Source organism: Alligator mississippiensis, chromosome 1 (assembly GCF_030867095.1).
Source record: "Alligator mississippiensis isolate rAllMis1 chromosome 1, rAllMis1, whole genome shotgun sequence".
NCBI classification, from domain to species: domain Eukaryota; kingdom Metazoa; phylum Chordata; order Crocodylia; family Alligatoridae; genus Alligator; species Alligator mississippiensis.
The window spans coordinates 140,757,323-140,776,528 of record NC_081824.1 but is presented as its reverse complement, the minus strand read 5'-3'; the positions used below and the strand labels follow the sequence as shown (position 1 = coordinate 140,776,528).

The 19,206-nt window shown below is 41.0% G+C and overlaps 1 long non-coding RNA gene across 2 annotated transcripts in view; it reads left to right on the top strand.

The window, feature by feature from the left end:
* Nucleotides 1-19,206, top strand: part of LOC109281207 (uncharacterized) — a 72,649-nt gene that overhangs the window by 4,961 nt on the left and 48,482 nt on the right. For both annotated transcript variants that reach the window (XR_009455614.1, XR_002087773.2), the window contains exon 3: nt 8,035-8,068. This is a non-coding gene — a long non-coding RNA (uncharacterized LOC109281207). The remainder of the gene's footprint in view (nt 1-8,034; nt 8,069-19,206) is intronic.

Genomic DNA, 19,206 nt, shown 5'->3' with positions numbered 1-19,206 from the left:
AAATGACTCATAACCCACACATTTTTAAGTTATGCACACACACGGATGTACTTTTTTTGTACATTAAAAAAAGAATGCTTATACAAAATTGGAGTGCCATGACAATAATTAGCTTGCATCCAAGTCACTCTGCCAGCCAATAGTCTTAAGTATTCAAGTACATGCAGTTTCCTTCATCCAACAGACAATGATAATGAAAAACTCCAAAAAGGCTTTTGTTCCCAAATTTTCTTCGTGTTCACCCCAATATCATCAAATAAGTGTGATGTTTTAATTTTGAAGCATGTCTGAAAGGTCCTTGAACTTGAGCTCTTGGATGGTGGAGTGGGAGGAGGTATCTTCTAAATCTCTGACTCAGAAGACCCAGACTTCAGCTTCCTCATATATAATAAGGGGAATCTAACTTGAGTGCCCTTACATAATCATAGCTGTGTTTAGTATCTGACATGGGGGAAGCAATGTGATCTCTCACAGAGGCAGGTCCCAGACTTTAGGGTTTAATAAATCACAGCACAGCTGACACAAGTACAGCTGGATGTTGTCGGAGATAAGGTTGTAGCCGTGTTAGTCTAATTCTCCTTAATTCTAATATTACAGTCTTTGCATTCTCTTATGCCTGAGGAAGGGTGCATGTGCCTGAAAGCTTAAAAATGAAGTAAGTTTTTTTTGCAACTGTTTAGTTGATCTAATAAAAGATACCACACTGACTGCTGGATGTTGTCAGCATTCTGGTATTGCTGCCCACTATGAACTAGTGTGTTAAGGACACATACTTTTACACATTAGACAGAATACCACTGTGGAACAAGCGTAGGAAAAAACAATTTACACAATTACCTATTGCAACCTAAGAGAAAAGAGCATAACGCTGCCCACTCTGAAAGTCAACAAGAGAATTAACAGTATCTTATAATTAGTGATATTGAAGACATGGTGGGGAAGTGGAGCAGAGGACATAATCATTTACATATGCATCTTGAAGGGCAATTCATCTTGATTGACCCACAGCAAAATTGATGCTTCACAGGTACTTCAAGTGCAACAATGAGCCTGTACATAGAATCCCAGGAAAAAATTCTTTGTCAGGTAAACCAGTACTCTGGGTTTACTCTATGTGAGCCCCACTGCCTGAAATTTTAGCCAAGAAAATGAGATCGACATCCTCTCCAAGACTTTATCTGCCAATATTGGCACCACCTTGATCCACTTTATCCATTACAAAACTAAGTATCATGTCAGAGCTCCAGCCCTAAAATGCAAGACACTTCAGGCTGTACCTTTGCTCACAGAAGCATTACCATTAGTATTTTGGAAAGTTCTGTGCAGGAGAGGAAAAGACAAGGAAGAGAAAAAAGATAGGAGCTTTCTTGCTCTTCTTGTACTGTTTAGGTCTTCTTTTGGGGGGGTGAGGAGGGGATTGCCCGTGGAATTTGGCAAGAGGAGAGAAATTAATTAAACAAGGCTTCACTTGAATTAGTATTGAACCTACTGCCATGTTTCACTAGTCTCTTATAGCATTTACAAGAATATTTACTGACGAACAGGATTTATTTATTTTTAATTGAAAACAGGGGAGAAAAAGATCAAGAAAATAGTCTCTCCACCTTCCACCTAAGTCTTTCTCCTGGCAGCCTTCCCAGGAAGAAACCCATTCCACATTTCCTTTCCTTCTGTTTCCTGTGGTTCATCAAATTAGGGTGGCTTGATAAATCTTAAACGTGGGTTCACTTTCAGTAATGAAGTCAAAGCATGAAGCATTTTATAAATAACTAGTGCCTCTGTAGGTATTTTTATGGTAGCTCTATCTTATATGAATACTGTACTGCACTGGAGTCTCTTAGTTCTTTTATTATTACCACGTCAGCGTCCTTACAGTCGTGCCATGCCAGATTAGTATAGTTCAGTCACCTGGAATGTTGTTTACCTGCATTTTCCATACAAAAACATCCTTTCAATTTCCTAAGGAGTTCCTGTAATGTATAGATTCTTACAGTTCATGCTGCACTAGTAGAATTGTTAAGTGCATAGTCAGTGTCTTGCAGGTTTTTCTTTACAGGGTCTGTGAGGAACCATGCACACAGGTCAGTGTCACTTTGCATCATACCCAGCAAAAGCTGAGAATGAAGTGCTATATGGGCCAGATTCACCTTGGGCATGTCAGTGGGGAAAAGGAGGAGGCAGCAAGGGAAGGGAAAACCAAATCTGAGTAGGAGTGGAAAAAGGGATAGAAGTTCCCAGGGAGTAGGAAAAAAAGAGTGTAAAATAACCTGTCTGTACCCAGTTGGAGCAGTAAGTAGTACAGATTAGAATAATGTCATAGCAAATTAAGTCCAGTTATCGCATATAAATGTTTTATAAAAAGTTGGCAAGGTTCTTTGGGTAGATGTGATATCTTTTATTAAACCAACTGAGTAGTTGAAAAAAGGTTCTTTGCAAGCATTCGGGCGCAATCACCCTTCTTTTTATAAAAAAAGTTGTGCACCTTTTGAAATATTCTGATAGTAGACTATTTGGAAATGAAAAAATAAAGAATCTTGACAGTTTTTAGCTTTAGTGTAATCCTGCATAGATCTCGCCATCACCAGTCTGATTTATGCTAGCCATTGGGTGTTAATATTGAGTCAACTTTATAACGTCCCATTTTCTAATGTACCTTTAACATTATTTTAAGAGGTAATATACCTATCTATTTTAAGAAACAATGTACCTACAACTTTTTTTTAGGTTAATCCAACCTGTCTCAGTTGCTGTAGTTAAAAGTGTAGTCTTTTAAAGTTATGGATATTTCCTTCTAATTGCAGCTTTCTTGCTATAGTTAAAAGTATAGTCTTAAAAATAAAGAGTATTTTATGTAACAAATAATATAACCAGCAACATGTTTCCACCATAGACTGAAAGAGGTGGCCAGGCTAAGGTTGAGGAGGATGACCTTAATCAGGTTTGGTGATGGCAAATTAGAGATTAGATGACACAGAATTGATTTCCAGACATTCCAATACAGATTTCTCTTTAGGAGGCCAGTATTTTGGTAAGGCTTAATGCTGGGCTGGTTGTTGCTAGATACAACCGAGGCACTTTCAACCTTAAATGTATTGTTTGTGAATAGATTAAAGTAAGTAGCACTTTAACATGGAAATACTAATTCACACATTAGCAGACCCAAACTGTACAGGTACATGTTCGTTGATTTGCACTATGATTTATTAGTGAAGTATTATCTGTGCTTCATGTTGTAAATGTAAATGGCAGCAGTCGTTACCCATAAGGAGTTTATCTTGTATGTAGCCAGACATAGCCATCTGTAAAACTTTTAGGCAAAGCACAGGTGTTGGTTTTTATTAGTGTAGTTTGGTAATAAAGTATTGTTTGTCAATCTGAAAGCATGACAAAATATTATTTCATGTTGCATAGCCCTTGATAGGTATTGTTCCTTCTGAGTAATTCTTTGTAATTCTTTATAAATACTGTATTTACCTTTGTTAAATACAGAATGTCTTTTTATACAAGTTAAAAAATGGAAGACGAAATCATAGGATCATAGAAAAGTAGGGCTGGAAGGGACCTTCAGAGGTCACCTAGTCCAGCCTCCCTGCCAGGTTCATCCCTACCCAAACCATCCTATACAAATCAATTGTCCAGTCTGTTAGTAAAACTACACAGTCAACCCTGACACAATCACAAAGTTTAACACCCTAACCTACTAAAGGTAAAACAGGGCAACAATGCTGGCTAATGTTCTGCTGCTGCGACAGTTGTTAAAATACACTCGAGCAATGCAAGGAAGAGGGCCATGCCCCCCACGCCAAAGGAAGGCAAAACTCCCTGCAGTCTGACCGTGGAGTAAAATTCCTCCCTGACCCAAGGTCCAACCCTGAGTGGAGGGTTAAAACACTCTAGCCAGGACCCTCCAGATTTGTTTCAACCAGAAGCATTGGCACACCCAACTCAAAATCATCAGTACTAGCTGCAGCCAACACGCAGTGCTTTGAAGGAATGAGGAAAAAAGACCACCCTGACATATGTATCAACAGGAAAGGGAAAAAAATCCTTCCTGGCCCCATGTGGCAAACAGCAAAGCCCAGAAGCATAGGGCGTACCCATAATAAAGCACAGGCATAGCTACTCCTAGATCATCCCTGACTAATGCCTGCCCAACCTCTTGAACACCTCCAATGATGGAGAGTCCACAGCTTCCCTAGGCAGTCTATTCCATTGCCGCACAGTTCTAACAGTGATGAAGTTTTTCCTGACTGCTGCAACTTCAAGCCATTGGTCTGTGTTTTCTCTGTGCAGCAAGAAAGAGATTGTAGTTACCTGAATCCAAGACAACTTCAAATTTAAGATAGCCCCTCCCCCAATAATTAGAATCTGTACGTGGACAATTTATTAATTTGTCGTAATTTTTTCATAATTAAAATCCAGTTACTGGGTGGGGGGGTTATCTTAAAGTATAATACCTTGCATTTGTCAGCATTAAACTTCAAGCTTCAGCCCAGTTTTGCAAGCTGTTAAGATCCTTCTGCATTGTGCTCCTGTCCTTCAGCATGTTCACAGTCCTTCCTAGTTCTGTGTTGTCTGCAGTTTTGCTCAAGAAGCTTCCTATGCCAGCATCCACATTATTAATACAGTAAACATGGTGAGCAGCACTGGCCCAGGATGGACTCTTGGGGGACTCCATTCAAAAACTCCTGCCATTCTGACATGGATTGATTTATAATTTTGCTGGTGGCTACAGAGCCAGTTGTCAATCCACCATATAGTAGTTTTTTTCAGCCTACATTTCTTCACTTTGTTTGAAAAGATCACATGGAACCATATCAAAAGCCATCCAGATACACTATATCACAGCATTCCCTTCTCCCACCCAACTAGCTATCTTGTTGAAGAAAGAAAGCAAATTGATTTGGAATGATTTCATCATAAATCCATGCTGGCTGCTTGTGAACAGCCTTTCCTCCTCCAAATGCTTGAAAATGGATTTTCTTAGGATATTGTCTAGTAACTTCCCAGGTATTGACATGAGGTTAACTGGTCTGCAGTTCCCCAGATCCTCTTTGTTGCCTTTTTTTTTAAAGAGGGACACTACATTGGCCTTTTTCCAGTCTTCTGGTACCTCGCCCATCTCCCATGAATTCGTGAAGATCACTGCCAAGGGTTCAGAGATGTTGTCTGCCCGTTCCTGTAGTACCCTGGCATAAAGTTCATTAGGCCCTGCCGACTTGAATTCATTCATTAAGAGCTCTCTAGTTTTTTTGTTATCTCACCCCTTCCTTATCCAAGTAGTCTTTATTAGGTGTCTGGTGGCAGGTTAACAGCAAAGTAACTGTCAAGTAGCTCTGTCTCCCTTGCAGCTTCTGTTAGAGTTCTCCATGCCGGCTATTTAACAGTGAACCTGCAATTTTCTGGGCCTTTTTTTCTGGTTAACATGCTTATAAAACCTCTCCTTGTTGTCTTTAACTTCCCTCACAGCTCATTTTTATGCGCCCCCCCCGCCCCTTTGCCTTCCTGATTTTGTTCCTGCAAGTTCTTGTTGTTTCCTGGTATACTTCCTTAATGACCTATCCACCTTTCCATTGCCCATATGCTTTCCTTTTGCATTTGAGGCATCCAAGAAGCTCCTCATGCAGCCACATTGGTCTCTTGCCATTCTTCTTATACTTCCATCGTATCAGAACAGTTTCTTGTTGGGCTGCCAATAGTGTGCCCTTTAGAAGCTTCCAGCCCTCTTGGGTGCCTTATCCTTCAATCTGTCTTCCCATGGCAACATGCCCATTAACTCCTTGTATCAGTTGAAATCTGCCTTTTTGAAGTCTAGCAGCTTAGTTCTGCTGACCTCATACTTTCCCCATCTCAGGTTCACGAATCCTAGTCTGTTTGATGCAAAGCCAGTCAACCCAGCCTGGCAAGGGTGGCATACCACTCCTGCCCCACTTCACCATTACCTCCAGTCTCTTCATGGAACCCCAGGGTTCTGCAAAACAGTTTGAAAACCACTGAGGGATCGGTGAGCCTTGGCAGTCTTTCTGCACATCCCAAATATAGGCTCTCAGCAGACAGCTCACCTCCCGGGACCCCAAATCCTTGCCTCAGCATTCTTTACATTTTATAACCACAGATTTTCCCCTTCTGGTAGAAGGCTTGGAAAGAAACAAACTGTGGTCACATCTACACAAGACGCTTCCTGGACGGTAGCCTAATAATACTGTGCAGTAGTGAGACTGTCAAAAACCATGCTAATAACCTACTGCACAGCATTATTAGGCTACTGCACAGTAAGTGTTACAAAAAAATGTGCTGGCACTACTACACAGTAAATGTAGTTACTGTGTATTCGGTCATTAAGAAAGTACTAAACTAAATGCACAGTAACTACAGCACATTAATGAATGTTAGGACATGCTCAGGGTAAGTTACAAAAGTCTCAAAAAGCTCTAGGAGATCAACTGCATTTACTCAAAAGCATTCAGCCAAAGCAAAGGACAGCCATGCAACACTACTGTGCTTATTGGTTCTGTATACAGATGCCCTTATGGTTTGATTTTTTTCATGCAAATTGTCATACTCCAGTGTGTTTAGAGGCCTGGCTTCCTGCTTTATCAATTCATAGGTAAGTGAGTGCACATGGGGGTTCACATCCTTCCTCAAAAGAGGGAGCAGCAGAAACAGTGTCTAACATCACAACATTCTCTGTGGTATTTTTCTCCGGTATTTTCTACGCGAGAGGAAGATGGGGCCCTGCTTATTTCCTTCATTCTTGCCCAAACTTTCCTTCACGCTTGCAGCTGAACTTGGGAGTTCTCCACTGGAACATAGCAGCCATATGCTTTGTAGTACTGAGATGCCCTAGGGTCTTTTCCACCACTTTTACATTTCAAAAGCCATGAAATGCTTTTTACTAAACTACTTTAAGACGTTTGCTTAGATGAAAACCTTTATATATAAGTGCAAAGAATGATTACTGAAGGATTTGGATATACCTCAGGATCTCCTCTGAAGTTACAGGAAGCATTAAAAAATATGTGCCTTATGTATTAGCACTTCTGAACAGATTTAGCCAGTGCCTTTTTTTTTGACTGTCATTGGACCTCCAAGGAGGAATCACGGCAGTCCCAGTAAACAGGATCCTGGGCTTAAAGCCAAAAGGTATCAGCTGTTACAGCTCAAAAGGAAGCCAGGTCCCCCAGAATAAAACACAGCCCAATCACTTGATCCAGGGTTGCATGTCTGTTTATTTAGTGATATACTGGTCACTAGTTTAATAGAAAGATGTCTAGTTGCAGGGGAAAATGCACAAGATGTACATTCCTATCCAAAACAAGATAATTGGAAACAATATATAAAGACCCCCTATGTAAACTAGTATTTATATGTATTATAAGGATAGCTACAAGGTTAAATGGGCCTGCGTATCAGGAACTCTGAAGAAAGGTTACATAAGCATGAACTTAGCGTAGTCTGGGGGAGTTTAATACCTTTTCACATCATTGATTTACACTCATATACGTATTTGAAAGATTTTATCAAATGACAAATGTAATAAAACTGTAGCAAATGAGCTTCATGCTTTTAGTTCTGAACAGTAATCTGGGTGGCAGGTTTGTGACAGAAAGTATAACTCATTCTGCTGCATGTAAACAACTGCCCGTCTGAATAAAGACTTGCAGGATTAGACTGTCTAGGAGGTGCCTGCGTACAATAGGTATTATGCAGGTATAGGTAGAAAGGTAATCTTACTCACCTGATCACGGTGTGGTGCCACTGATTAAAATGCTATCCCACAAGGATGTTTTTCAAGAATGTACAGACAAGAACTCATGGTATTAAATGCATTGGAGGGGATGGCAGACTAAACTGAAAGTCTAGTTAGGGCATAAGAGCAAGCTAAAGTAACCTGTAATCAACAGAACTGAAATTATCACTGGAGCTATCTAGTGTAACAGGCACCATAGATAAGACTGAAGTGTTTGGAAATGACAGTTCCATTCTGATAGTCTCCTCTCCAGTTCTCATAATTTTTTCTAATATTTCTTTCAGACTGAAATTTTCCATCATTGATCTCAATCTAAAGGTGAGAGGTTTTCGGAAAGCTGAACAAAACCAGATGAACTGTTTGAGTTTTGACTGGGGAGGAGAGAGAAACAATATACTTCTGATATATTCAAATGGGGCTTTTGTTTGCCTGTCTCTAAACAGCTGATTCTACAAGATTCAAACTTATTTATAAACATGTAAAATGTCATATATGTGCATTATAATTTTTTAAATAAGTTAACACATTTTAAAAGACAGATTTGTTAAGGTTATGTCTTCATTGGCCAGTGGCAAGCTAAATAGCTTTCTTTCACAAAATTTACAGTACCACTACTGAATTAAGGATGACTGTTAGAACTCTGGGAAGTCTCTCCCAACAAAATTATTAAGGAAAGTATATTTATTTAGATCTGCTAGGGTTACATGACCCATTTTCTGCACCCTTTCATGTGTTTACATAACTGTGTCTAGTTTTAAAGGTTATGTACTATTAACTCCCTCAAGTTTTTTTGAGAGCCACTAGGCATGCTAATTTTTATTTTGTTTTTCCAGCCTGTGGCTCCACCTCCAGATTTAAGTAACAGACTGCTGTCCTCTGATCACAAACAGCAAACTACTGCTGGTTTCACTTTCCTAGGCATTGTAATCCAATATCCAGTTTTGTAGCTGACACACTCATGCTGGTTTTTGTGATTTATAAACTGATGTTCAGTCCTATTATGACAACATCCACCAACACAACAGGTCAGGGCAAGAACTATGAAGAAAATGCTCCTCAGGGCAAGGTAGGGACAACTCTCTTTAATCAAAATAAAACTACAAAGAACCCACAGAAGATGAACACCGACTCAGGTGTTAACTAGTCTATTCCTAAGCAGCTTTCTTTCCCTGAGGAAGGCCTGGAAAGTCCCTCACATTTGTTGCCAACCTTGCAAACTACTTTGCCTTCCAAAAAGAAGAGAGGGTTAGGACAGACAGCTAAGCTCAGTTTTCCTTTAACCTCAAGGAAAGCTACTGGTTCCCAGAGTTTTACAGGCAGGCATTAACTCTTAGGCATCTGTTTCTCCAGGCAGAACACTGTAAGATCCTTCTTTAAACATACCTCCCTCTTCATCATTTCTTCTAGGTGAAATATTTCTGGCAGATGTTATACTGCTGGCTTGCATTAATATGGTTGCATTAATCCCATCTATTCTGCTCCATTGTGCAGTTTGTAAACACTTATCCCGTTGGCTGACTCTGAAATGAGCCCTCACCCTCTGAGTATAGATGTAGTATACCCAGCACCGTACCTAGACTCCTGGCGGCCCCAGGCACACTTTTAGTATCAGGCCCTCCTTCGCCAGAGATGATGATAATAATAATTGGACAATGGAAAAAAAATTACCATTTTTGGGCCTCTTTTCTTTCCGGTCCCTGGGCAGCTGCCCAATTCGCCCATGCCCATGTCTGGCTCTGGGTATACCATTAATAACATTTCAGAATGGATGAAGTTCTTTGAGGCAGTGACAGCAGTAAGATGATAAGTAATGAATGGGGTCAATTGCATTGTGCTCTATGACCAAGGCTATATTTATACATTTACTGCTTTTTACTAATAATGGAGTTCTTTAAACATGCCTTTGTTAAAGCTAATAATAAAAAAATATTGAGTGCTTATTTTAATGGAGAAAAGACTTAACTGTGGAAATCAAGTTACATTTTCTTAAACTTGTCTACTTTATGCTAGTCGGGCAGCTAGCTGCCAGCATGCTAGTATCAGCAAGAGCCCAACATAGTAAATTAATAAAAGTTTAAACAATTTAAAATGTTAAAATATTTTGTGATGGGACAGGCCTTTCTTTAATGTATTTATTTGTTTCTCCCTTTTACCTCCACATTGTACACAGAGTTCATTAAATGAAAGAACAATTTACATTAATTTTTTCAACTTGACTGCCTTCTGGACTTGTTCAAACAACCAGAAAAGGTCCACTGTGGCCTGCTGATGTCTGATCCGTAGTTCTATCACATACAGAACCATTATCTGAAACCTCCCCGCTCACACAATTTAGTGGTCTTTGGGTCCATTTGGGTAAGACAACAATCTAAACATAGTAATTGTAAGTACCAAGTCATTAGAAAAATTTGTAATCCTTTTTCATTAGTTTGGGTTTTTTTCAATAGCAGTAAAATAAGACTGATATACTATTGTACGTATAAAAGCTGCTTTCACTTTGAAAAATCTCAGAGTTCTTTAAAATAACATTTGATGCAGAACTGTGGATATATTATAGCAGAAGTTCCTGGATTAACCCTTTGCTGAATTCCTGGGAAGAAAGGCACTTATTTCCTATAAGATGATTATTGGGCTTCTTTTCAATACCATATCAGGGATACGTTTGATATTGTGGACTTTTTTGACAGAAACACAGACTTCAATTTTGATTCACAGTAAATAAGCTCATAATATAATCTTTCAACTGTATGCCAAATAAGACTAAAATGTCTAAGATTCTTATATAAGCACTGTGGGAAGGGAGGTAGACTCTGAAATGCAAAGTGTTTTCCATCATTAATTATCATCCAAAAATTGCTTCACACTCATTCTGTTTGTCTATTTATGTAAATTACTAAGTTCAGATGTCAGTGTGTGGGCTGCAAACATGCAAAGCGGCTATTAGAGAAGCCAGTTACTCCCAAAATGTGAGGTACTTTCCTTCTCCTCCACAAAAATTACATGACAGAACCAAACAGGAACAAAACACGCACATCCTTTGCAACATTTTCTTTGTAAAGCTAGTCTATTTGGTCATGCGCAGAAAACAGCCAAGCAGTGAGACTGAGATTGTATTGACAAGAACAAGATGAATGACCCCCTGGAGACTATGGGGTTTGTATGCTAGTTTCCACCACCTTTTCATCCTTTTGTACCCCCTTTCAATTCACATGCAGATTAACTCAGACCAAGTCCCTACTAAATACTCTTTTTCACTTTAGTATGGAAGGTAGACGGGAGGATCTAAATATTTATGAGCCTTTTTTTCCCCTGGTTTATGATGTGCTCTTGTTGAATGTTGAGGAATTACGTTAATGAATGCATGCCTGCACACACAGACACAGAAACCAGGCAAAGGAAAAAAACCACACAAAGCTTTGTCAGCTCTAAAGTCGGCACTTACCAAACAGTTCCCATGAAAAAAAAAAAAGGCAAAGAGATTTAAAATCTGTTGCCAGGAGAAAAATAAATTGTACGGCTGAGCACAAAAGAGAGAACAAAGTTTCATCTTTGCTTTCCTTAGCTGCAAATATAGCTCTTGTTTCAACTTGGAACAAGTATGAAATAAAACATATTAATTGAAAAATGAAACTTTGTAAAAGTGCATTAGCTGATATTACATGTTCAGAAAAGAACCAAAGATGAAACTACAGTATTGAATGACACGATGGGTTTTTTTTTGTGTGCGAGATACAGTTCACAGGTACCATCATTTGGTTTGTTTTGCACATCAGGTGATTCTCTACCATTGTTTCCACTATAACTTTGATTACTTATGTCTGAGGAAAAAAACCCATTTACTTTGGTTTGTTGGTTGGGAGCTTTTTCCCCTTTTATTTGTGAAATGAGTGCATCTTCTGGAAATTAAGCTGTAGGTTTTTTGTGGGGGGGTGTTGGTATTTGGGTTTTTTTTTTTTAAAGAAACCAGGTTAGAATATATTTAAGGTTTTAGCTAGCTGTACTTGAGTGTATCTCTCTTAAATATGAGTAATACAAAACTGTAAATTAAGGATTATTTATGCTTTCTATATAAATGGAATATATTAAATTAAAATGGTAGAACTAAAATATGGATATTAACTGTTTTAATATAATATTGTTGAGAAAAGTCGTATTTTCATCTTACCTCTACCCTTCCCTGCCCTTTTATAAGTCTCTAGTGCATACATAGCTGTAACAGACAAGGTCCTGCTCATAAAAGTGGGACAGTAATTCTGCAGTTTCCTTTCATAATCGTGCAGCAGGACATGAGTTTTTAAAATGTGCTTTTGTGCTATCATTTAAAAAACTCATTCAGGCAATGCCAGGATGTTAACTTGTAGCTCTTAAATTTCAGTAGGATTTCACTATCTAGGCTCCATTATTTATATTTATAATTTGTCTATCTGGATTTCATATAGCGTTACCCTAATAAATATGTTCATGTTTTTATTGTAGTTTATTTTCAAGATGTTCAGTTTCATATGCAATTTAATCCAATAAGGGCATCTACATTTCATTTATTCTAAAGTTATCATTCACATCCTCTCCAAATATTGACATTGCTAGTTGCGGTGACTTTGCCTGTGCTCTCTATGGGTTACATTAAGCAAAACTTCAGCTCAACAGGTCCAAGACACAAAAGTTCTCTAAAACCTAATCCAAATTCACTACTTACTAAATAAAATGCCTTACTGTGCAAAATCCTCGATCTGCTCTTTCGTTCCATATTTTAAAATCCCTTTTAATCTTTCTGTCTTTATAAAAGGTACATTACCATTAGTGACCATGAGTAATATTTTTTTTAAAGCTACCAAAATCCTTAAGTTACTTTAAAAAGGCAAGTGCTCGGCTCCAGTCCCTGCCTCCAACACTGTTATGTATCATCCAGTAACTGCAAAATGCATAAGCAATCCCTGGAAGCAGAGATCAGAATTTAGGACTTCCCTCTCCCATGGGAGTGTCCTCATCACTAGACTACTGAGTCATGCTCCCTCTTCTAACTTTCTCTCCTATGAATGTATATTGTTGGCCATGTACAATGGCACAGCTTCAGTACCAAGGGTGGAGAGTGCCCACATCCTACCCTATAATATGCAGATTATGGTATTGTTCTGGAAAGTGGGAGCTCTGGGTTTGAATCTACTCTGTACTGAGGAAGGAATTGAATCTGAGTCTTTGACTTCACCCACCTTACAGTAAACGGTGGGTGAAAGCAGTTTGTGGCTTGCTCATTTGAACTTTAGTACCTGCGTTCAAGTTAAGTTGTGCTTCAGGCACATAGGTCCTTCTCTGGATTTGGCCCAATGCAACTTACCCAAGGTCACACAGGAAGTTGGGGGCAGAGCAAGAAATTGAAATCACATTGACTGACTCCCAATCCAGTACTTTACCATAATCTGTCTTCCTTTGAGGTCTCACCAGTTTGGATGGAAAGGGGTCACAATCCTGAGGATTTGGAAAGTCTTGTCTAGGCCAACAGGTCTACATGATAGAGGTCCTGCTTTAACAGCTCAAAATTCTTATATAGAATTTGAAATGGGAAGGACAATTTATTTCTTGCTTCTATCCTGCAAGAGCCATTTGCAGTGACAGGTCTACAGCCTGCTATAACCACCTCTGCTTCCAGGAGAAGAAAATGCAAACAGCCTATTGTAACCCCTTGTACTGTAGGAAAGAATGTTTCAGAATGCATCCAACTTGGTGAGGTCAATGAGATCCTCTTGAGCATGCTTAGTGGGGAAACGTGGTGGCTGACAGCCGTATTGGGTGAACCATTGAGGTCAAAGGGAGTAAATATAATCTCAGCAACCAGGTTTGAGAGTTGGGTTGTGGTAGCTGGGGCCCAGAGGGGTATGTTCTGTGGGTATCCTTTGGGAAGGGGGACAGGGTTTGGTTGAATGAAATGGACTGTTCTTTTAAAAAGAAATAAACCCCCCTGACTGATCAGGGCAGGGTGAGCCCTGGCTCCTGCTGCCAGAGGAGTAACAAATCTGTCTAGAGATCCAGGAACTGAAAGAGGTTGAGGGGAATTTTACTAACTTTTTTTTCAACCAGAGAAACATGTATCTTGCTCTCAGCGCCTCCTGGGAAAAAGAAATAGAGCACAAGTGCATTGGATTCATCCAGAGGCTGCAGAGCAGATGGATTCAATCTGCACTTAGAGCAGCTCTTAGACGTTTGAAAAGCTTCAGTAAGAGGGTGGTGGTGGATTCTGCATAAGTTGGAGTTTCAGGCACTAACATCAAGGACCAAGCATTAAGACCTGAAACTGAGTAAAGGTGTTCAGACAGCTGGTTTTTAATTTTGGGGGGTTTTCTGTTTCCCTTTTACAGATTCAGAGTACAAGAAGGTCTCAGAAACAGTGAAGCTTGCTTGCAGCTTATTTGCCACCAAGGAACAATATATTGTATAGAGGTGCACCAATATATCAGTTGCATATCAGATCAGCACCAATAATAGGAAAATTAACATTACTTGGCAATCAGCTTTTTTTCAGCTGATAATGTCACCAATAAATGCCTCATGTACATGTGCAGCCACAGTATGCACATGGCCAGGAATGTAGCCCAGCTGCTTGGAGAGCGGCATCCTGCCGGTAAGTCTGTGGGGGGAAGGGATGGGGGGGGGCGCAGATCAAGGCCTCCCATGGTTGGGGAAGGAATGGGGCAGGGGCAGACACTGCCTAACTGGGGTGGGGTATGGGATGGAGCCATGGGTGGCTCGTCTGGGGGGCATGAAAGGGTGGCGCTGTGTGGCCCCCTGAGGGAGGCATGAGGGGCATGTGCCCCCTGGACCTGTGCACAGGGCGAGGGTGGGTTGCCCACTGCAGGGTCAGGGCCAAGGGCTGTGCCAGCCTCTTCCTAGTGGAGGGTCTGGGCCAGAGCTGCACTCGGAGCTGGTGGGACGGGGTGGCCTCAGCGGCAAAAGGGAGCTGGTGGGACGGGGTGGCCTCAGCGGCATAGGACAGGTGGCAGATATGGGGGAGGCTACAGGGATTTTTGGGATGGTTATAGCCCTCCAAACCTCCCCATCACTGCCCCTTGCTTGGGGCACTGCACTCTGCTCCTGCTGAGCCCACCCTACCCAAGCACAGCTTCAGCCCAGCCCCTCCACCGAGAAGAGGCTGGCATAGCCCCTGGCCCTAAGCCTGCAGTGGGCAGCCCACCTTTGCCCAACGCACAAATCCAGGGGGCCACATGCCTCCCACAAGTGTGTGTGCAGCAGCGGGGAGCCACCCACCCCTCCCCATCCTTCCCACATTCCCTGGACGAACCACCCACCACTTCATCCTGTGCTCTGCTCTTGGGTCACATTCACTGCTCTGGCTGGGTGGCACCTACCCCCATCCCTGACCTCGATCTGCCCTCTGCCCCATGACCCTTCTTCCCCCACAGACTTACTGGCAGGATGTTGCTCTTCAAGCTGCTGGGCTGCATTCCTGTAAATTGGCTATCAGATCGGTATTGGTCAATATGACTAGTTAACAATCAGCCATCAATATCAGCCAAGAAAATCTTTATTAGTACACTCCCTAATAATGTATGTGTATAATATATAGATATACACATATATAGTGGTTTTTAATGTCTACCTTGTCAGGTTTTCATTTGTTGTTTGTTATCCATTTATTGCTATAGTAAAAAGATACATTTGGATACTTTTTAATCCATTATTAGTCACTGAGGTAAATTTAGTGCCAAGTACAACACACTAGGTGTGTCTACATGTCACATTAACTGCACAGTAATTTAGGTTACTGCGCAGTAACCAAAAATTACTGTGTAGTATGAACATACGTCTACATGTGCACACCTGTACTGCACAGTAACTAAGGTGACTTACACCGCCTTGGGCATAAATTTGATACCTGCATCATGTAAGTCACCATAGTTACTGCACAGTCATTTGCAGTTACTGCACAGTAACTTAAATTACTGTGCAGTAAATGTGCACGTGTAGACGTGCCCAGTGTGGTCCTTGGGATTAAATTTACCTCACTGACTAACAATGATGCAGGTATCAAATTTACACCCAATTTATGCATGATGCACGTATCAAATTTATGCCCAATTAGTTACCATACAATAATGCACGTGTAGACACCTTACTCTGCAGTAACAGTGTGTGTGTGGACTGACTTGGTACTGACTTTAGTCCCAAGACAGTCCACGCACAGTGCTATTGCACTTTAAAGGCTGCACATGTAGATGCCTGCCTAAAAAGCACTTACTATATATGCAGTAAATGCGTGTGTAGACACACCTACTAATTACTGCTGGTTTATTCACACACACATTCACATATAGAGTCAAACCAGAGGGTTGTGCACTTAATATTGCATAATCTTTACACAATAAACCAAGATTCTGAAATACCAGTTTCACTGAATTTTGCAGCCAAGGCCATAAACTTGCCTACTAATTCTCTTCTGTTCTGCAATCTTCCTTCAAAAGCAAGCAAGGAACAGATTTTTCACTCTCCTGAATCAAAAGAAGTTATTAATTAAGATCCAAATGCAAATCCTTACTTATGTATGGTAAGAAAGTCAGCTGAATTGACATTTATAAAGAAGCCAATCACAGTGCTATCCAAAACTACTCCATTAAGTAAGGTTTTCAGCATTTGGGGCCTTTCCCTTACTTGCTTACCTGGTGAGGAACATAAAGAATCAAAGGAACTGGTTTCCTTGTGGCCTGGCCATCCTGTGGCTGTTCCCAGCCTGCCTTCCTGCAAGCATGGGAATTCAGGTAAGGGCCCAACTGGGTCAGGGACTCCCGCTGGGGTAAAAGGGTTGGGAGTACAGGGAGCTGCATGCTATGGGGCCAAGCAGGGCTGTCCTCATATGCTACAGGAGCACAGGACTTGCACGCTGTGGGGTTGACCCTGCATGGTGCTACCACGTAGGACTGGGGACAGGTGAGACTGCAGGAGCTGCGCACTGTGGGGCTAGGCTGGCCCTGGACACTACCACCATGTGTGGCTGGGGACTTGGGCAGGAACTGCATATTACAGAGCTGGGTGGAGCTGGCCCTGCATGCTACTGCCACCTGTACCAGGGGGCTAGGGTGGGAGCTGCACTCTATGGGGCCAGGTGGAGCTGGCCCCACCCCCTGCCACCATGTACAGCTGGGGATGGGAGGGAGCACTATTCGGCTGGGGTGGGGCTGGCCCCACATACAGCTGGGGACTCAAGTGGGAGTGTGGGAAGCTGTATGCTATGTATTCACTGCCACCACATGTAGATCCAGGGACTCACACACTCCAGGAACTCTGAGGACCCCCCACAGCTTACCCTACACCCACACCCCACACACACACTCCCACCATACCCCCTAACACACCCACACCCTCCACACACACTCCCACCCCTACTATACTCACACACTCACACTCTCCCACACACCCCCATCCCAACTACATACCCACCCACCATACCCACATTCCACACAAACACCCCACCCCACCACACACAATACACAATACACAATACACAAGTGTAAGACTGTATTTTGAACTATTATGCAATCATCTCTAGATACACTAGGCAAACGCACATAAATCAGAACAAAAATATTTTCTGAAATAAAATAAAGTTATAATAGATGTTTGATTTTTTTAGTATATGATTTGTTTTTTTTCCAGTTTCAAAATGGCAAGTTGTCTTTTTGTCCCCTTCCTTCTTCCCAAACAGCAGTTTCACACTACACTCCAGTTGATTGTTCACAGTTCAAGTTCCTGTGTAGAGGGATCTGTAAAAGATCTGGTCATGTCCAGATGAGCATGCATGTGCAGTATACAGCGCTGCACACCACAGGCACTGCACATGCACACATTCCCCGCACTGATAATATGTAGTGGGAGGGTGGGGGGTTGACACGAGGAGATGCTAGTGTAAAAAAAACTCCATGCCTAAAAAAAGTGGGACGGCACATGTGGCAGCAGTGTGCACCGCCTGACACCAGAGCCTGGCTAGCCCGAGCCACATTCCAGCTGCCAGCCAGGCTCCCTGCTGCCAAATCACCCCAGCTAGAGCCCTCAGAGGCCCCCAGAACCCCAGGTAAGGCTACTGGGAGGCCATGTGCTGCACGCCAGAGTGCACGCGCATGGCTGTTCCCCCAGGACAAGTAGCAGCGGTACATATTGTGCTGTTGCTGTTTGTCCCTGGGGAAATGCACGTGCCGGCACATCTGGATCTGGCCTCTATTTCCATCATATTTTTGTCAATATATAATGTGCACCATGGTACTTAAAGGTAGGGTGATTTTATGAAAGTTGGGCTGCTACATCTAAAGCAGAGTTTTAAAAGAAATAAAACTAAAAACCTTTCATAGATATTTTTAAAACTTAAGAAAAGTACAGAACACAGTTGTTTAGGCCTACAATTTCAATTTAAGGAATATGTATGCCTTAAGTCTTAATACAGTCATTTATGATCATTGCTGCTTTGCCATTTTAATAACCATTCCTACTTTTTTTTTTGGCTGAATACTATTTTGCTGTGAATAGGAGTATTGAGTGTTCTTGATTTTGAAGAACGGCTGAACATGAGGGAGTAAATTTATGAGGAAAGCTTATATAAACCTCAAATTTAAGCTGTGTTCCTCTATAAAAGATCATTCAGTCTTTCTAAACTATGTGAACTGAATTTGTTTGCATAAATGTAATTCCACCAAATGTCGATGCTCATAAGCTGAGTGCTAATTACATGATCTAATTTTAGAGCTTTTTTAAAGTTAATCTCTAAATCAGTTATCTTTTCTTGCTTTTCTTTAATTTGTCTCCTTGATTTTCACAAAGTGTTAAAAGTATCATCAAATCTAGAGACAAGAAAAATGTATTAACATTTTAGGAAGATTTGCTCCAGAAAAGACGCACTTATTACACCTTTGTAATAATTTTACTAGGGAGTAATGTCACAAAAAGACAAGAGGGTCTTGTGATTAAGTTATTGGAATGGGACACTAAAGGTCTGGTTTCCATTCCTAGTTTTACCACAGACTTTCTCTATGAACTTGGGCAAGTCACTTAATCATGCTGCCTCTCTGTTCCCCATCTGTATAATAGGAATAATGATATTTATTTGCTTACACATTTTACTTGTCTTGTCTGTTTTCATTATGACATCTTTGGGGTAGGGACCAATTGTGTAGCACCTTTTACAATGGTCCCAGGTCTCAGTTGGAGCCTTGGAGCCTTTAGGGTGCTACCGTAATACAAATAATTTAATAACAAGAGGAGATTGGCAAAAAACAATGAAAGTTTGATAAGCAAGGGATATTTTTAGTTACCTTACAAAGAACAAATACATCCTCTAAATATAGGCAGACAAGGTTCTTTGGGTAAATCTGATATCTTTTATTAGACCAACTAATAAGCTGGTCTAATAAAAGATAACAGATTTACCCAAAGAACCTTGTCTGCCTATGTCCTTAGAC